General features: G+C 44.4%; 1 protein-coding gene across 1 annotated transcript in view; it reads left to right on the forward strand.

Moving 5' to 3' along the window:
* Positions 1-18,489: 18,489 nt before the first annotated feature.
* Positions 18,490-19,809, forward strand: part of LOC120927071 (transmembrane protein C1orf162 homolog) — a 68,000-nt gene continuing 66,680 nt past the window's right edge. The window contains exon 1 of the mRNA XM_040337499.1: positions 18,490-19,431. The gene's annotated coding sequence lies outside the window, so the exon portion shown is untranslated. The remainder of the gene's footprint in view (positions 19,432-19,809) is intronic.

The following is a 19,809-nucleotide window of genomic DNA, read 5'->3' on the forward strand; positions in this document are numbered from 1 at the left end:
AATTTGCTCCTGGAATGTTCCATCTTGCTTGTGGGCATTGTGAAGCCCACAAGCAAATACTTCCGGGAAGCGGTCTATCCCGGTGTTTAATGGCATAATTTACTTGTTTAATTAAAATGGCGGAATTAGATCCGCCCTCGTCACGTGACCTGCTTCTTGAGTCACGTGACAAGTAAAATCCTGCGAGATTTCTTCTTTTGCCGTTATGAATAGTCTCCTGGAAAGCATGAAGCTGTGCTCCCAGGAGACATTGCAAACTACTCCCAGAAAACACTGGGGCACTGAGAAAGGGAATAGACACGCCCACTCCCGCGGGAGACAGACCAGGAAGTGTCTGCAAATAACACCAGATTAAGGGTACCGTATTTATCGGTGTATAACATGCACCCTGACTTTAAGAGGGAAGTTTCAGGAAAAAAAACTTCCAACAGCCCCCTGCATATAACACGCAGGCACAGTTTACCCTCTATTTTCAGGGTAAAAAAGTGAGTGTTATACGCCAATAAATACAGTATTTCAAGGCATTAAAAAAATTTCGATAGCCAAATGTTTATGTAAATAATAAGCTGTTCTGGATAAGCCCTAGTTTATATTTAGGGTGAACCTTCGCTTTAAGACTGGATTCACACTTGTGTGGTGCGAATTCCAGCTCTGTTATCTCTGCAAAGATATAAGAGAGCTGTTTAGCAGATCATCTCAGTTTTATCTGCAAATTTGGAGACGGGAGGGGGGGGGAGTGTATTGAGGAGAATGAGAGAAATCCTGATGAGAAATGAACACATCTGCGAATCAGATGCGTGCCCATATAAGATAATGGGCCTGAATTTGCACCTGAGCAATGCCTAGAAAACACACACATTTTTAATTTTTTTGGGCAGTGCGAATGCATCGCACATATGTGAACCAGCCTCATTAAAATGAATGTATTTTGTAATGTTATGCGAATTGCATGCGGTTTAAGCCGTACTCAATTTGCATAGGTGTGAACCCGGCCTTAGACTTTCAATTTGTATGCAATCAGGCAGGCCCTTGCACTACATGGCTTTGGTAAATTTAAAAACCAAAATCTGCAGATAATCAAATAGTGTTGATGGGGCCTTAGACAGCACTACAGGAGAATTGCAAAATGAGCAAACAGTGTGACCAGGCAGAAGGGCAGCAAGCGAATAGAGTACTAGGATGCATCACTAAGGCTGGGTTCACACTACTACACTACTTTCATCCTACTTTGCTCTGCTACATTGGTCCTACATTTATCCTACATTGGTCCTACATCCATCCTACTTTCATGAACAGGATACTACTTTGGTCCGACTTCAATGATATTCAATGGGCCTGAAGTAGGATCAATGTAGGACCAAAAGTAGTACAGGGAGCATTTTCAAAGTCGGACCGACTTGTGTAGGACGCTACAAGACTCTCTCATAGGGAAACATTGAACACAGAGCAAAGTTGGATGAAAGTAGTGTAGTAGTGTGAACCCAGCCTCAAGGGGTCATTAGCCGGAGGAAGGAGCTTTTGATTCCCCTATCTTTAGTGATCTATGCATCGCAGTACTGAACTAGGACCAGCAGATGGCGAAGACTTCTAAATTATGAATAGTTTATTGCTTCTGTTCTGAATCCACAACATCAGCAAACAGACTAACCTGTTGATCAGCGGGTTAGTCTGGTTCAATTTTGGTCTCATCTGACCAGAGCACCTTCTTCCACATGTTTGCTGTGTCCTCCACATGGCTTCTTGCAAACTGCAAATGGGACTTATGACTTTCTTTGAACAATGGCTTTCTTTTTGCCACTCTTCCATAAAGGCCAGATTTGTAGAGTGCACGAATAGTTGTCCTTTGGACAGATTCTCCCCCCTGAGCTGCGGATCTTTGCAGCTCATTCAGAGTTACCATGGACCTCTTGGCTGCTTCTCTGATTAATGCTCTCCTTGCCCGGCCTGTCAGTTTAGGTGGACAGCCATGTCTTGGTAGGTTTGCAGTTGTGCCATACTCTTAACATTTTCGGATGATGGATTAAACAGTGCTCTGTGAGATGTTCAAAACTGGGGATATTTTTTTTTATAACCTAACCCTGCTTTAAACTTCTCAAAAATTTTATCCCTGACCTGTCTGGAGTGTTCTGTGGCCTTCATGATGCTGTTTGTACACTAAGTTTCTCTAACAAAACGCTGAGAGCTTCACAGAACAGCTTTATGTATACTGAAAATTAAATTATACGCAGGTGGACTCTATTTACTAATTAGTAGACCTCTGAAGGCAATTGGTTCCACTAGACTTTAGTTAGGGGTATCAGTGTAAAGGGTGCTGAATACAAATGCACGCCACACTTTTCACATATTTATTTGTAAAATGGGCGGTCACTAAGCGCTTAATGTGCATAAAAATGCAAATCACTGGGCATGCATTAGCACAGCATATCTAGATTTAAACATTCCTCCCACACAAAAAAACACACATAACAGACACGTACAAAATGCGAAGGACCCAGCAGATGCAAATGCTTACTATCATGCATATAACACACGTATTATTAAAATATAATTCTGTGCCAAAAAATTGTAATTACTATATGTGAATCACTATGATTGCTAAGCTGCTCCCCTGGTGATGAAGAATATATCTTCTATCTAAGGCCCCGTACACACGACCGAACATGTCTGCTGAAACTGGTCCTCGGACCAGTTTCAGCAGACATGTTCGGTCGTCTGTACACCCGAGCGGACAGGATTCCAGCGTACATTTGCCCGCCGGGCCTTTTTTCCAGCGGGCAAATATTTCCAAACTTGTTTAGAAACAGCCCGCTGGAATCCTGTCCGTCGGACATGTTCGGTCGTCTGTACAGACCTACCGTACATGTCCGAGCGGCCGCCATCCCTCGCATGCGTCGAATGACTTTGACGCATGCGTGGAAGCATTGACCTTCCTGCGTCGCGCACGTCGTCGCGGCGATAGCGCGGACACGTCACCGCGTTGTCTGTCAGCGTGGATTGTCTCATTTCTGTCTGATGGTGTGTACAACCATCAGACAGAAATCTCCGACCGGACATGTCCGATGAAAACGGTCCGGCGGACCGTTTTCAGCAGACTGTCCGGTCGTGTGTACAAGGCCTAAGAAGTGATAGGTGATAGGGGGCGCTATAATAATATTGTGAAAAATAAAACAACACAATAAAATAAGAATGAATATAATTATAATAAAACGACAAATGATGAACCCCTGTAAAACAAATGTGTATAAACGATAGAGAAAATCGTGATGGTCAACCAATTATACATCAGACAGGAGGCTCATATCTTATGCATTATCTTTCTTTAATAATGCCCATAGCAGAAATACAGTAAACATTTATTGTAACTTAAAAAATTCAAAGAACTACCCTTCCCAGCAGTCCCTGGGCCAGTGTAGCCCCTCCCAGACCGTAGCCTATATAAGGGACTGTCTGAGGTAACCTATTCCTCTTTCTTTCTGCTCATAGCCAGAACTCAGATAAGTACATTACTCTATGTTTATAATTTTTATGTAGGCTTGCTTGTTATTTGGTTATCAGCAGCCTTTTTTAATTTGTGTAGATCCTAATGTCACATCGTCTTTCCACAGGGTGCTGGGGATCCCCCCCCCCCCCCTCCCACCCTGGCTTTTATTACAGCTACGGAGGTTTTTCCCTCCTCCGCTATTCCCTTCAACTTCCACCTGTATCTGTATATACCCTCTGATCCCCTCAGACCTTCATCTGTGTGTTGTTCTATCAACCTTTTGTCTTATGAAGCACAACTGATATTTCTAAAAATGATAAACGTTTAGTTTTTGCTGTATGCTTTTCCCACTTTGCTATCTGTGCCACCCGTTTTGTAGAGAACGCGGTTTCCTCTGATGTGTACATCTTACAGTCATTGGGCTTCTTTATTTGTTTATTTTACAATATACCGCTGCTTTGCTTCTTTTGTTTCCCCCCGGTGCGCTCTTCACACTGCTCGTTTTCTGACTGGAGGTAGGACGGCGCCATTTTAACATCTCGACGCCTTTTTTCCTACCTCCTTTCTTCTCCTTCTCCTCAGAGCGTCTCATCTCTGAGGGGGGCGTGGCGGTGAGGATCTCCCTGCACCAATCGCGCTATTGTCGCGAATCGACGGCGCCATTGCTGCGGACCTGTCCTGGGGACCCCATCCTCCGTGTGCTAGGCCGTCTCTCCCCATCGCCGCCACGCCAGGGTGCGGGCGGCTGTATGGTTGGAACTCTGTGTAGATCTCACTGATCTATGCGAATCACGTTAGGCCGTAGTCTCGCGAGACTACGGCCCCGAGCCTCACGTCTAGCTCCCCTTGTGGTGGGGAATATCTCCCCTCATCTAACTTCTGTCACTCACACCTAGCTGGTGGGGAATTCCTCCCCTTCCCTGCTTCTGTCACTCCTTCACCTTCAGTTACATTAAACATCAGTTCTTGTTCTGGGAATTTATTCCCCTATAGTCTATTCTACATATAATGAATATATTAATACATGTAAATAAATAATAAATTTAAATAATTATACGAATGAATAAATTATTGACTTATTAAATAAATATAAATAAATCAATGAACATAAATGTCTATAAATAAATAATTTATACAATCTATATGATTGATTGAATAAATAAATAAATATATAAATATATATAATAAACAAATTTTAAAATATAAACTATTAAACTATACTTTATATATAATTGAATAAATAAATATATATATATATATATATATATATATATATATATATAAATAAACAAATTATAACAATAATTGAATGAATTATAGAAATTACTATACAAGTTATAGTACATAACTTCCGTATCTTCCTGTGCTGCACGGCCGTGCTGTCCGCAGACAGCTGACTCCTCTCCTGTGGCTGGCAACAGATCCTTTACTCCCTACTGGTGCCACTGAAGTGGTGGACGCAGCCCTGGAAGGCCCTACCTACCTCAGTGCTGCACTGGTTCCTGAGCTGGTCGGTAGGTCCGTCCAGACTACCAGGGCATCGGTTGTTCCAACCCACATGCACCCCTATGTCCGGATCTCCCGGCAAGGATATAACGCCCCTGAGTAGGGCATGGCGTCCCGTATGCACCGTCACATTAATGTGGCCTCCGTCTCCCCGGCAGGGGAAGTAATTAACATGCCCCAGGCAGTACCCTCCCAGGACTGCCGACCCATTGACTCCCCGACAGGGGAAGTAAATAACATGCCCCAGGCAGTACCCTCCCAGGACTGCCGACCCTCTGACTCCCCGGCAGGGGAAGTACATAACATGCCCCAGGCAATACCTTTCCAGGACTGCCGACCCACGGACTCCCCGGCAGGGGAAGTAAATAACATGCCCCAGGCAGTACCCTCCCGGGCCTGCCGACCCACTGCCTTCCCAGACTCCAATCGACCCCCGAGCCTCGGGGAGATGCACATGCAGAGGCAGCGATCCGCTAGACGGACTGAGCCAGACTCCTCGTGGACTCTTCCAGAGTCGTCCGCGGAGTACGAGGCGGCTAACACCTTTGAGTCTGAGGATGAAAATGATGATGATAATGATGATGATTATGTGAGCAGTGGGCACATGGCGCTCCATGACGACGCCAACCCTAGGTCCCAGGGTAAAACCTTATTGGACTCTTGTGGAGTACCATTTTTCGATCAGGAGGTGATTGGCCATCCACACTCCGGTGACTGGGCACCTCTACCTGAGGTGATCCAATAGATCGAATGCTGGACCCGGAGATCGATCGGTACGCTAACCGGACAAGTTGAGGGTGGAATACTCACCCTTCCATTACCAAATACGGTGGTGCTCACTCCAGAGGTGGATCCCATAATCATTCAGTATTCCAGGAAGGGAATAGAGAGGGCCTTTGGGACCTCACAGTACTGGGTCTTAGATCTCTGGACCTATCACCTAACCCTACGCCTTAGTGAGCAGGCTACCGCCTCTGTAAGCCGGTTGACCTAGCACAATGGGATCACGCTAATTGATGATATCTTTACGACGGTAGGACAAATGGAGTTATATTACCAGGCGTATACCTGGTTCACTATCCCATTCGGTTTTTCAAACCTAAACACTGTCCTAATGGACAACAGGTTGCTAGACCTTGGACCAAACAGCCGATAGTAGAGATGGACCCGCTCTCTTTGAACTTCCTCAACAACATCTTCCCGATCAGGAAGAAGAAAGGCGGTTTTTCGTCCGGTAGGAGCTTGAGAAATCTCACCAACTTACTGCCCTGTGGAACAAGGGTGAGGTTGAACATCTACTTGAACGACCTACTTCTAATGGCTGGTTCCCCTCGCCTAGCGAGCGAACACGCCTCCTGGATGGTCGGATCGCTTCGCGATCTGGGACTCCTCATAGATCACGAACACCTATTATCTCCCCATTTCAGGAGATAGAGTTTTTGGGGTTCTTGGTGGACACCAACCGAGCGATCCTTCGGCTACCCATACCCAATTAGCCGCCATCCGCAAAGACATCAGTATCATGCTGGGCAGCAGCGGGTGTCCTTACGCGGACTGACTCGGTTAGTCGGCCTGTTCCCGGTGTCAATCCAGGCCACTCTCCAGCCCCTCTTCACTGTCGAACCCTCCAGAGACTCGAGACTCTACATCTTCGCTATACAAGTGAAGCCATGGTGGACCTACGGTAGTGGTTACGTCATGCCGTCAAACGGAACGGCGAGACATTTTCAACTCCTCACCGGATTTCGTCATAGGGTCGGATACCAGCCGCCTCGGCTGGGGTGCTCGGTGCAGTCCCTCGTCCTCCGGTAGGACGTGGTCCGCAGAGAACCCTCGGCTGCACATCAACACGTACACCCCTGACGGCCTTTTTTTTGCCATCGGAAGTCTGTTGCCACGCACGTCCATCTGCTGTGTGCTATTGCGTTCGGACAACGTACCCGCAGTCCGGTACGTCGATCGCTTGGTGGGCGCCTGATCCAGAATCCTAGCGGATCTAGTAAGACTTCAGGCACTTCTGCCTGGAATGCAACATCGTCCCGATTGCGGGATATGCCACAGACTATCCCTATAGGGTGGCAGATTGGATTCTCGTTACCTGACCGATTCCAACGATTGGCGACCGCACCGGTCAGGGTCCCTGATCCTCGCTCACTTTGCGGATCCTTCTCTATGGACCTGTTCGTTCCCCGTATCAACCACCAGTTTCCGCGCTCTTACAACCGGAGGCCGGATCCGGAGGTCACAGGGGACACATTACGCATTCCCCTGTTCCCGGTGACCCTCAGGGTCCTCCTTCACTTAGCGAGCCGGAGGGCATCAGTCGTGCGGTTCACTCCGTGGTGGCCGACGCAGCCATGGTTTCCCCTCCTTCTGAGGATGACGGTGGAACTCCCCAGTTTGTTTCCTCATTCCCCCCACCTCCTCGCTGGTCCGAACGGGGATCTGCACCCTCTACTCACGAAGCACATCCTACCTCTCCTCACATGGTTAGTATCGGGGTTCCGGTCGCAGACTACGACCTTTCGGGAACAGCTAGGGATTCCCTGCCTTGGACTGGGCCCAGGACTAGATCGGCATCTCGATCTACCTGGGGACTCTGGGTTACTTGGTGTGATCAACGACGGGTCGACCCCGTTCAAGCGCCAGGGTCTGTAATAGCCAATTATCTGGCGGACTCTTTGGATCCGTTGGTGTGTCAATTTTGAAGGCGTTAAGTTTGAATCGCCAATGTACCAGCACACTTGGGATTTTTCCAAGGTCATGATCATGTTCTCGGGCTGGGGGACGTTGACACTCTGTTTTGAGGTTACTGTCTTTCGAGCTTACTGTCTTCTTGTGTCTGATTTCCATCATCGTGGGTCAGACGTCAAGGCTTTGGACATATCCAGGCGTCATTCCTCGCCTCAGAGACTCAAGTCCTTTTCCGTCGTGCGTTGGACCAGACGGTACTTCGATCGGTTTTCTACCCGTTCTTCCCCGCACATCCACAACTGTATGTGGTCCGCTGTCTACAGACTTATATGTCCTTGACAGCCTCGCTGCGATCTTCGCAAGTCTTTCAACTCCCCGTTTCCTACGTTAATCCTCTTCCCGGTTTCCTCTGTGACTTACTATAGCGGCGGACTGTTGTCAGCGACCGCTTTTCCGCCAATCCCGCTTTGAACAGGAGGTACACATATCTATGTCAGTGTTGTGGATTATTTTGATTGTTATTGGTCATATGCATTGTTATAGCTTTGAACTTGCATAAGATATGAGCCTCCTGTCTGATGTATAATTCGAGATTTTCCTAGCTTGTGACGGAAAATATTAATTATATGAAGACAGGAGGCGAGTATCTTCCCTCCCAAACCCAACCCTGTCACGAGGTTGTCTCTCTCTCGTTCTAGACTGATGAACCACGCACCCTGCAAGTCGGAGGCTGGTACGCCCCGGGAGTTCGTTTTCACTATCCCCGTTGGGATTGCTGTCCGTTTCGATCCATGGGTTTAGTTCACCGCAGATGGAGGTTCCTACTGCGTTCCGGATCCGGAGTCGGGATGCCGTTGACTGAATCCGTTGGTCCATGTTCCTGAGGACAACTGACCGGTCGGCTCCGAATGGTTTGGGTTTCCTATAGTCCCCGTTGGGATGAAGTTGGTCTGGATGAAGTTGGTCCGTGTTGGCCTTGTCCTTTCGTTTCCTCCAGATTCAGATGTTGTGTTCCGGTCGGAAGGTTCCCGGCAGCTGCGGAGATGTCTAATTGGACTTTCGGTTCCTGTTTACACGAATTCGCATGAAGAAAGAGGAATAGGTTACCTCAGACAGTCCCTTATATAGGCTACGGTCTGGGAGGGGCTACACTGGCCCAGGGACTGCTGGGAAGGGTAGTTCTTTGAATTTTTTAAGTTACAATAAATGTTTACTGTATTTCTGCTATGGGCATTATTAAAGAAAGATAATGCATAAGATACTCGCCTCCTGTCTTCATATAATTAATATTTTCCGTCACAAGCTAGGAAAATCTCGAATTATATGTCCAATTATCACTAACTGATGAAGTCAATGATTAAATAAGGTCCCAATAACGTGGAAGCAGAAAAAACAAAACACAGGTGTTTAAATTCCAAAAAACAGCCAACACCAACAGAATTATTTCTGCAGTAGACTTGTTATCCAGAAAGTGCAATCTTATTCCTTCACCAAAACAGTTTGAAACATGCGAACAGGCAAAAAGTTTGAAACCTTATTAGGCCTCATGTCCACGGACGTTTTTACAGCCACTTTTCTGAGCGTTTTTTGCAGCTTAAAAACGGCTCTTCATGTTAGCTTGCGGTCTCATGCTCACCATGAAGTTTTTGACCTGTAAATGGCTGAGCCATTTTTAAGCTGCAAAAGAAACCCAGGACCAGTGCGTTCTGAAGCTCCAGCGTTAGAGCTGTAAGCCTCATTCTGCGTTTCTTTATCTATTCAAAATCAATGGTTCCCTATGGGAGCCCATTGATTTGAATAGAGGTCGCACCAGAAGTCGGATCAAGATCATATAAGATCAAGTCGGATCAAGAAATCGGATCAAGATCGAGTGAGCGCCCCCCCTCCTGGGCCGTACCAGGCCACATGCCCTCAACATGGGGGGGGGTGCTTTGGGGCAGGGGGCACTGCGCCCCCCCACCCCACAGCACCTTGTCCCCATGTTGATGGGGACAAGGGTCTCTTCCCAACAGCCCTGGCCGTTGGTTGTCTAGGTCTGCGGGCGGGGGGCTTATCGGAATCTGGGAGCCCCCTTTAATAAGGGGGCCCCCACCCTACGTGAATGAGTATGGGGTACATCGTACCCCTACCCATTCACAGGGAGGAAAAAGTGTCAATAAAATAAATACACAACACAGGTTTTTAAAACAATTCATTAGCCAGCTCTGGGGGTCTTCTCCGCTCTCCGGGGGTCTTCTTCTGACTTCGGGGGTCTTCTCCGCTCTCCCCGGTTCTTCTCCCACTCTCAGGTGCCTTCTTCGGGGCTGGCTGTCGCTATCTTCTTGCAGCTTTTTTACTAGCAGCTGCCAGCCCGGTCCGGTCTTCCTCGACGCCTTCTGCCTTCTTCTTCCGATGTTGCCACGACGCTCCCTCCCGCTGTAATTCCGGGTGTGCGGTCCGCGATGATTTATATGGGCCTCTTATGACGTCACAGTCCCAGCATGCTCCGGGTGGTCAGAAGGCGATGCTCGTCCCCACCCCCATTCCTGACCGGCCAGGCGGCGTGCTCAGATAAAGGTTGTGGTATGGATTTTGGGGGAACCCCACGCAGTTTTTCGACGTAGGTGTTCCCCTTAAAATCCATACCAGACCGAGGGGTCTGGTATCATCCTGTGGGGGAACCTCATGCAATTTTTTTTAAAATTTGTGCGGGGTTCCCCTTCAAGATTCTCCGCACACCAGTCGCCCCGCAAGTCGGATCATCTTGATCCGACTTCTGGTGCAACCTCTATTCAAATCAATGGGCTCCCATAGGGAACCATTGATTTTGAATAGAGACAGAAAAACGCGGCTGAAAACTAGCATGGCAAAACGTGCATTGAATTCAATGCAAAACGCGGAAAAAATCCCGTTAAAAACGCCGCTTTTTTCCTGGCGTCTGTACTAGCTTTACAGCCCATTTTTTAAAACGTCCGTGGACATCAGACCTTAAAGTCTATGGGACACGAACATAAAAAATCAAAAGTGCTCATTTTAAAGGCTAATAGGCAAGTTATTGCCATGAAAAGTGTATAGGAACCCGGGTCCTGCCACAGAGGACATGTATTAATGCAATTTTTTTTAAAAAAAACAACTGTTTTTTTTCAGGAGCGGTAATTTTAATAATGCTTAAAGTGAAAGTATTCGAAGTGGACATCAGTGCCATGTGACATCCCCCCTACAGTAATTGATTCAGAGTAGGAGGGGGAATAGATGAGGGGCAAAAGAAGGGAGGAGAGATAGAATTGCAAGAAAAAAGAGGGAAAAGAGGAATTAGATAGATATTAAGGGAGAAGGGAGGAAGAAAATGAAAAAATTGGAAGGAAACGTAAGGATAGCACTCACATGGGCCACATCTGTAAAGTATTAAAGAGAGGAAACAATATCTAACTAGTGGACATTGATGGTCAGACTTTAAGGCCAAGGAAGTAGGTTAAAAAAGTTTAATTTGATAGCATATAAATACAAAAACAAATACAGAAATAATACAAAAAATTATTATTATTAGCCACTGTATATTCCTCAGAAGTCGCCAACGCACGTTTCGCCGTGGGGCTTCTTCAGGACGAAGACGAGGAATGCATGTTTAGCAGAAAAACAGATTTGTGTATGACATATGGTCCTCAGCGGAAGCATCCATAAGGCATATACGATGCACAGTAAACGACAGCATACGTCGAAAGTGAAGTTTTGGCAGGAATTTTCACACACCCCCTACAGTAAGAAACACTATGCAGGGAAAACTTAACCCCTACAGTTCCACCTAATGGTTAACCCCTTCACTGCCAGTGTCATTTTCACAGTAACCAGTGCATTTTTATAGCACTGATAGCTGTGAAAATGACAATGGTCCCAAAAATGTGTCAAAAGTGTCCGATGTGTCCGCCATAATGTCTCAGTCATGAAAAAATCACTGATCGCCGCCATTACTAGTAAAAAATAAATAATTAATAAAAATGCCATAAAACTACCCCCTATTTTGTAAACGCTATAACGTTTGCGCAAACCATTCAAACGCTTATTGCAATTTTTTTACCAAAAATATATAGAAGAATACGTATCGGCCTAAACTGAGGAAAAAAATATTTTTTTATATATTTTTTTGGGGATATTTATTATAGCAAAAAGTAAAAAATATTGAATTTTTTTTAGAAATTGTCTCTCTATTTTTGTTTATAGCGCAAAAAATAAAAACCGCAGAGGTGATCAAATACCACCAAAAGAAATCTCTATTTGTGGAAAAAAAAGGACGCCAATTTTGTTTGGGAGCCACGTCGCATGACCGCGCAATTGTCAGTTAAAGCGACGCAGTGCAGAATCGTAAAAGTGGCCTGGTCTTTGGCCACCCAAATGGTCCGGGGCTGAAGTGGTTAAAAAAAAAAAAGTGTCACACGAAAAACAAAAAAAACTCTGCTTCCATAGGAGGCCTCCCCAACGACTGCTCTTTTGGCTGTTACGTTGTACACTGTAGTTTTTTTTGCTTTTTTCGGAAATTCAGAAAAAAAATTGGAAATATGGAGATTTCGAAAATCGTAAAATTCAAAAATCTGAGAATCTGAAAAAATTCTAAATAACTAAATAATAATAACTATTAAATTATAGGTATTGGAATTTAATTTCAAATTTGGCAGTTAGTAAATGTAGCAAGTACAAAATTATCTGAAGTTAAGAATTATCTGACATAACGAATGCCGCATCTAAACAAATGGAATGGAACAAATTAATAATAATAATAATAAAACATATTTATTATTATTAGATTGGAACTCCATGCCAGAATTAAAAAGAAAAAAAAACAGGGTGGGGTCCCCCCAAAATCCATACCAGGTCCTTTGGGTCTGGCATAGATTTTAAGGGGAGCTCCACATCAAAATGTAAAATAAATTTGTCATGGGGTCCCCCCAAAATCCATACCAGACCCTTATCCAAGCCAGCAGCCTGGCAGGCCATGAAAGGGGGGCTAAGCGAGCGCCCCCCTGAACAGCACCAGGCCACTTGCACTCAACATGGGGAGGGTGCTTTGGGGTTGTCATGGATCTTGAGATATTAAAGTGTTTCTACTTGACATCTGTTACACAGGAGAGGGACATTCAATGCAAGGACACCGGTTATTGAAATGCTAAGTGGAACCAGCTAGAGAAATACCTTTTATTGTGTTCTGCAGGTTAAGAGCGGGTGTCGGAGACGCTCCGTCTGGCTAAAAACTATGGATTGAAGGTTAATTGAATCTAGATGTATGTGTTTATTGTTCTAAAGGTCAGAAGCCTCCTGTCAGCTGTATTGAATTAGCATTCTATTGTCTAAAGCAATGTAACCTCTCAGAGGTAGTAATTAAGTAGACCGGGTTATTGTGTACATTGATTACCCCCTGGGGCTTCTGTCTCAATACACAAGTCTTTCTATCCAAGCTATTGGACCAATCCCTGTTGACAATTTCAAGTCCTCATTTGCATGGTCAAGGAGGACTTGAGTGAAGACTGGATATACTTTACAATTGACCAATAGGAAAGCGGTTGTTGGGAGTGGGATGTTCCAAATTCTGTATAAAAGTGTGCTGTGTATTTGAAAATAAAGAGTCCTGTTGGAACTTACATACAGCCTGCCTGGTGTTTGTTCTCAATGGGTCCGAATGGCACATAGCTGTAATTCGGATCCCGGAACCTTGGATGACTGGACCATCAGACGTTGCAATCTGCAAGCTGACTCACTGGTAGCAGAGGAGTGTCGGGAGAGCAGGACCTGGGCGAGAAAGGATCTCGTCACATTGGTTGGCAGCGGTGGGATTTGCTCTCCAGTTACTGGGACAACTCCAAACCACCACCATGAATGACCAGCTATGCAGCCTGGAGGAGAACCATGCTAAAAGACTTGCTTGAGAGCCGTGGAGGGACCGGTGGGAAGAACAAGGCCACCCTGATCATTGCGCCAGCCGAGATGGATCAGAGGGATGGTGATGCAGGACCCCGGTCAGTTGAAGACTTGTTCCAGCAGCGAGTTCAACAGCGGTTGGCATTATATGGTGCGAACCCATCAGAGACCGCCATACAGAATACCATTAGAGACCTCCAGTGGCAGGATGAGAGAGAACGAGAGCGACAACAGAGAGAACGAGAGCGGCAACAGGAGCTGAGAATTGCAGAAATACGGCGATCGGTAACAACGCCTAAAGAAGCAGCACCAAATGAAAGAAGAGGAGAGGTACAGATATCAGTAACCATGGAAGAGGAATTCAGAAGGAGGTTGCGAGAGAAGCAGATACAGCGCAGAGGACCAGTATCAGAGGAGGTCCTGCTTGGATGGTCTGATTCGATCCGCTGCGAACTCTGGAAAGAAGCGCTAGCCCGCGAGCAGCGACACCAGGGAAAAGCTCTCCCCTCCATCCATGTAAGGTACTGGTCACAGTATGAAGTACGGATGCTGTTATTGGGGGAACAACCAAAGCAGGAGTGGACAGCAGAGTTAAGCAGGCTGATCCGGGAAGAGATGCGGTTGGACGAGAGCTACAGAGCCCTCCGGTGGTATGTAGTCCAAGAGTGCCCGTGGTCAGCGGATGACAGCCCCACGGAAGGCTTTGACTATGATGGCCTGGGATTGTTGTATTGGAGGATGTCCAGGGATCCCAACTTTGGGAGCGATCGGGAGTGGCGTTGGGAGGAAATAATGGAGCACAGAGAGCGAAGACTGAATGTTCCGGAAGTGCACTGGTTACAGGAAGATTTGGAATTCCTGGCCGCTCAGGAATGGGAACTGGAAATCGCCTACAAACAGCTGCTAGACTCCGCTCAGCAGCAGGGTGAGGTTCCCTTTACCTGGGACTATGAGGAAATATCAGCTGACAGTGATGAAATCCTGGCTGATGAATCAGCAGTGGAAAATCGGGAGCTTGCCATTCCCAAAGCTGAAGTGCTGACCGCAGGGCCGAGCTCTGCTAACCTCTGCTCAGTACCCATAGCATCTTCTGGGTTCCATGGACAGGAGATGGTGAACCTCTATCCCCAGACACCAGTTGTAGAGACAGGGGATTTGATAGACTTTTCTGCTGAGGAAGAACAACCTGGGGAGCCTCCAACAGAAGAGCTGGTATCAGGGCCAAACTTCACTGTGCTCTGCCCAGCACCAAGGACAGTATTTGTGGAGTTACAAGGAACTTCCCCAGCTGAAGCGCTGGTCACCGGACAGAGGGATCAAGACCTCTGCCCCACCCCTGTGGCAGTTCCGGAGGCTCAGGGTGAGAAGATGGCGATCACTCCCCAGCCACAGATTACAGAGTGTATGGACTGTTCAGAGGATGTTATGGATTATGCACCCCCAGCAGAAGTGCTGGCAACAGGGCAGAATGCTAGCCATCTCTGCCCAGCACTGGGACCAACTGTGGAGTTCCAGGGAGCCGGGGCGGTTGGCCCCCCTCCCCAGCAACAAGCTGAGGTGGTAAAGCTCGTACTCCCAGCTGAATCACTGGCAGCAGGACAGGATGCTACTGGCGGCTGCACCCCACTACAGCTTGAGCGGATATCGGTGGATGGGACTGTGGTCTCCACTCACAGCAACCCAGCGGAAGAGCTGGCAACAGAGCAGAGTGCCCCAGGCCTCTGCTCTCAACTAACAGGAGAGGGGGTTCCTGTGGTAGTGGATGGGACTGCGATCTCCACGGACACAACCCCAGAACATGGTGCGGCACTGAGACAGGAGGATGTCGGCTTTGCTTTGCAAGCACCGGGGGATTTTTACCTAGCATCAGTGGATGGGACTGCAGTCTCCACTGGTATACCCCAGGAATGGTGGCCAGTTGGCCCAGATTCCCAACGGCATGATGAACTGAGCCCAGCCACCCTGTCTTCTCTCCAGCGGCTGAAAGGACTCCAGGGAGAAGGGCCAGTCCAGGCCTCTCCCCAGCGGCAGGCGTGTTCTCTGAGAGAGGCAGAGATTGGCTGGGTGAGTAATGCTCTGTTTGGGACAAGTTATCTGGGGTACTGGGTGGGTACCGGAATTGGGGTCTCTCCCAGTGTTAGTCTCCTGTCAAAGGGGGAGATGTGTGACAGACCTAGCCGGGACAGGGGCTTTTGGAGAGGACTGAATGCAAGCCTCTTGCCGTCCGATTATGGGCCAGGACCTCAAAACAGGAAGGCAGATGGGTCATCCCAGCAGACAGTCCTGGAACTTTAAGACTATTTTTCCAACATCCTCGAGTTGACCCGTTTGGGTCCCACTGCGGCTGTTGGACTGTTTCCCAGGGGAAGTAATGTCATGGATCTTGAGATATTAAAGTGTTTCTACTTGACATCTGTTACACAGGAGAGGGACATTCAATGCAAGGACACCGGTTATTGAAATGCTAAGTGGAACCAGCTAGAGAAATACCTTTTATTGTGTTCTGCAGGTTAAGAGCGGGTGTCGGAGACGCTCCGTCTGGCTAAAAACTATGGATTGAAGGTTAATTGAATCTAGATGTATGTGTTTATTGTTCTAAAGGTCAGAAGCCTCCTGTCAGCTGTATTGAATTAGCATTCTATTGTCTAAAGCAATGTAACCTCTCAGAGGTAGTAATTAAGTAGACCGGGTTATTGTGTACATTGATTACCCCCTGGGGCTTCTGTCTCAATACACAAGTCTTTCTATCCAAGCTATTGGACCAATCCCTGTTGACAATTTCAAGTCCTCATTTGCATGGTCAAGGAGGACTTGAGTGAAGACTGGATATACTTTACAATTGACCAATAGGAAAGCGGTTGTTGGGAGTGGGATGTTCCAAATTCTGTATAAAAGTGTGCTGTGTATTTGAAAATAAAGAGTCCTGTTGGAACTTACATACAGCCTGCCTGGTGTTTGTTCTCAATGGGTCCGAATGGCACATAGCTGTAATTCGGATCCCGGAACCTTGGATGACTGGACCATCAGACGTTGCAATCTGCAAGCTGACTCACTGGTAGCAGAGGAGTGTCGGGAGAGCAGGACCTGGGCGAGAAAGGATCTCGTCACAGGGGTCAAGGGCCTCAGTCCCACAAACCTGGCTCTGCAGGTGGGGGGCCCGAGATCCCGCCCCCCTTATGTGAATGGGTATTAAGTTCATAGTACCCCTACCCATTCACCAAAAAAATGTCACACGAAAAACAAAAAAACTCTGCTTCCATAGGAGGCCTCCCGGAAACTGCTGTCTTTTGTCTGTTACGTTGTACGCTGTAGGTTTTTGCTTTTTTCAGAAATTAAGAAGTTAGGAATTATCGAATTTCCGCTTTTCGAATTTCTAATTTTCTAATTTTTCCGATTTTCGAATTCTCGAATTTCCGATTTTTGAATTTTCTAATTTAGAATTTTTGAATTTCCAATACTGATATATTTCAATTTTCCAAATTTTCCGTAATTTCGATATTCTGAAATCTTGAATTATGGAAATGTCAAATTATCGAATTTCAGAAAATTTCCAATTATAGAATTTTTCGAGATTTGAATATTCGCATTTCCTAACTTTAAATGTTCGACTTTCCTAACAAATTTCCGCTTTATGAATTATTTTCATTTTCGAATTTTCAAATTTCTGATTTTCGAATTTCAGATTTTTAACTTTAGAATTTTCAAATTTAAAATTTTCAAATTTTGAATTTTTGAAAATTCAAAAATTTGAAAATCTGAAAGAAGAAAGAAAATCAATAAAATTCGAAATAATAACAAACTAATAATACCTTTTAAATTATAGGTATTGGAATTTCCTTTAAAATGTAAATGTAACGAATACAAATTTATCTAAAGTTACGAATTATCCAAAATAATATCCACATCCAAACAAATGAAATGAAACAAATTAATAATAAATAATAATAAAAAGTTTTTATTATTATTATTAGTTATTATTATTAGATTGTTACGTTCCATTCGTTTAGATGCGACATTTGTTATTTTGGATAATTCGTAACTTCGGATAAATTTGCATTCGTTACATTCACTAACAGCCAAATTTGAAAGGAAATTTCAATACCTATAATTTTATAGTTAGCAATAGATAAGTTATTATTAGTTATTATTTCAGATTTTCGGATTTTCATTCTTTCAAATTTTCAGATTTTCATTTTTACTTTTTAAATTTCTAATTTTCAAATTTTGAATTCTTCAAATTTCCAAATTTTGAATTCTTCAAATTTCCAAATTTTGAATTCTTCAAATTTCCACATTTTGAATTCTCGGATTTCCAAATTTTGAATTTTTGAATTTCAAAATTTCTTACATTTCTATATTCCGAAATTAGAATTTTCGAATTTCCACTTTTCTAATTTCGATTTTCGAATTTCCTAACTTCGAAATTTCAAATTGTGATTTTTTTCTAATTTACGAATGTTCACAGCTGTGTGAGCTCTTTCATTTAGCACTGTGTCAGTGCAGGATTTTGTGAGTGGCATGTTACTCATTCGTAGCATTACATTTTAAGAAATGGAGAACACTATTGGTTTTCTCGCTTGGCTTCTATGTTCATATATTTCCATATGGAGTGTTTATGTGAGATGAGCATCCAGTGAGGATTAACCCCTGAAGGGGACAGGCGCAGTTTGACTTACTGTTCACTCAGAGGTCAAATCATAAAAGGTAAGCGCCATTTGTCTTCTGGTGGTGGAGGCATAAGTGACACTTCTATTACCTTTGATGGTTGAATATTTCATTGGTACATTCAGTATATGGACTTTTTGCTTTGATTTATAAATGGATGTATATATATAATTTTTGCTCATCATGAGCACTTATATTGGATAATTATTTGTTTAATAAAGTAGGCTGCTTTTTTTTTTTTTCATTCAAGTTTAAGTTTATTTTAAAAATATAGACGGTAAATTCCATATAATACAACAAAAAGTCATTATATTGCATTACACAATGACATATTTAGTAGTATACTCTTTCTAATAATACCTTGGTCCAAATCAAAGAATCATTCATTAGCCTGAGATAAAGAATACAACAAAAATCACAAATTTCTGTAAACCAACCTAACTGAAATCGAGGAATTACTCGTACTTTCCCATCCCCAGTCATCCCCTAACTCATGTTCAAATTCACAGTAACTAACATTATGAATCACACCAAAAGTCATATCTTTCAATTCTATGAATACGGTAAATTCCTAAATAACCCTCCAACTTTCCCTATACCATATCTGGGTCAAGTCGTTTCCAGAGATGCATAGCATCTCCTCCATCCATTTTCCCCCCAATTCCAAAACAATCTCTCTTGGCGAATTAGATGGGAAAAAATGAAGAAAAATAAGAATGAAAAAATAAACCAAAACTATGTTATACTTATACTTTCGATCTAGGGAAAGAATATTTCGGTAACATAAAATATTTTCAAACAATTAATTTTAAAATATATTCGAGGAATTGACTCCACCTCTAATATTCTCTCCTTAGATTAGTAGGCTGCTTTTTAACAACTTCTCTCATATAAAACAATTTGGAAATGCCAACAGACTGTGTACAGTCCCAATAGCTGGAAGTTTTCATATTTTCTGCTGCATGAGAAAATGTGTCCAAAATAAATTCACCTACATTTTGAAATGTATTTGTAATAGATGCAAATGAAAAAAAAAGAGAAGTGACCAGACAGTGAAAGAGCTGTAACCACGATGTGTGCTGTTTACAGATAGACAGTGGCTTCATGTGACATATCCTCTATGAAATTTCCATCTGCTCTTTTCAAACCATTGGGGTCATCTCCAGGAACAGTCTGAAACACCAACAGAGGACTTAATGGTATGAAATTGCTTTCCTAACATTTAGTTATGCAAATTTACATACTACAAATTGTATTGTTAAAGGAAATTTAGGAATTAATAATTATACTAAACCTAACATGCGCAGTTCTTGAATGCTGTTAAATGGATATTAGATAACATTGAAACTGCAATCTTTCACTAGTCCATAAGTGATGTTTTTATGTATTGTTTTATGCTTGGCAAAGTGATTTGTGTGGAGGTATTTTTTTTAGATATACAATAAAATATCTGTAATCAGGAACAGCTTAAAGGGCTTCTAAAAGGCATGGCAGTTTTAACCTTAATGCATTCCCTGCATTAAGGTAAAACATGTCTAGGTAGCAGTATCACCCCCTCCAGCGTAAAGGATATCAGA

This window comes from Rana temporaria, chromosome 2, assembly GCF_905171775.1.
Source record: "Rana temporaria chromosome 2, aRanTem1.1, whole genome shotgun sequence".
NCBI classification, from domain to species: Eukaryota; Metazoa; Chordata; class Amphibia; order Anura; family Ranidae; genus Rana; species Rana temporaria.